The sequence below is a fragment of the Penaeus monodon genome, chromosome 20, assembly GCF_015228065.2.
Source record: "Penaeus monodon isolate SGIC_2016 chromosome 20, NSTDA_Pmon_1, whole genome shotgun sequence".
Taxonomy (NCBI): Eukaryota; Metazoa; Arthropoda; class Malacostraca; order Decapoda; family Penaeidae; genus Penaeus; species Penaeus monodon.
The window spans coordinates 44144982-44145477 of record NC_051405.1 but is presented as its reverse complement, the minus strand read 5'-3'; the positions used below and the strand labels follow the sequence as shown (position 1 = coordinate 44145477).

At 27.4% G+C, this 496-nt stretch overlaps 1 protein-coding gene across 1 annotated transcript in view; it reads left to right on the top strand.

Moving 5' to 3' along the window:
- LOC119586007 (DNA replication complex GINS protein PSF3-like) overlaps nt 1-496 on the top strand; it is a 13396-nt gene that overhangs the window by 3258 nt on the left and 9642 nt on the right. The window lies entirely within an intron of this gene.

Below are 496 nucleotides of genomic sequence, written 5' to 3'. Positions count from 1 at the left end.
AAAAAAAGATAACGATCCTAGCATAAAACATGATCATGAAAAAAACATCTAATCAAGAATAGTTATATCATTACAAACATTTAAAGAAATATTCTGACGAAATAAATGCATTTTGCATTTTACATATGATGAATATCTATTTTATCTTATTCATACAGTACAGGCCACTGAGACAAGAAAAAAATGGTTTAAATTTGTTGGGGTGTTTGGAAAATCTCCCAAGATTTTTTGACTGGATGAGTAATAAATAATTTCTTTACGAATTCCTTTATTTTTTTTTCACAGGCCTAAAATATGAGTGCACGACAGAGAAGAACAAATTGATATAGTACAATAGTCGTTATTTTCGTTGCGTAAAAAAATATCATCTTAAAAAGGTTTAGATTGATGCAATATAATTTGACTGATCACTGAAAAAAACTTGTATTATCTGCTGAATTTAGATTAACGGAGCAAAGTTTCAAAGGTTTTTCAAAATTTACTTATATGACACTGA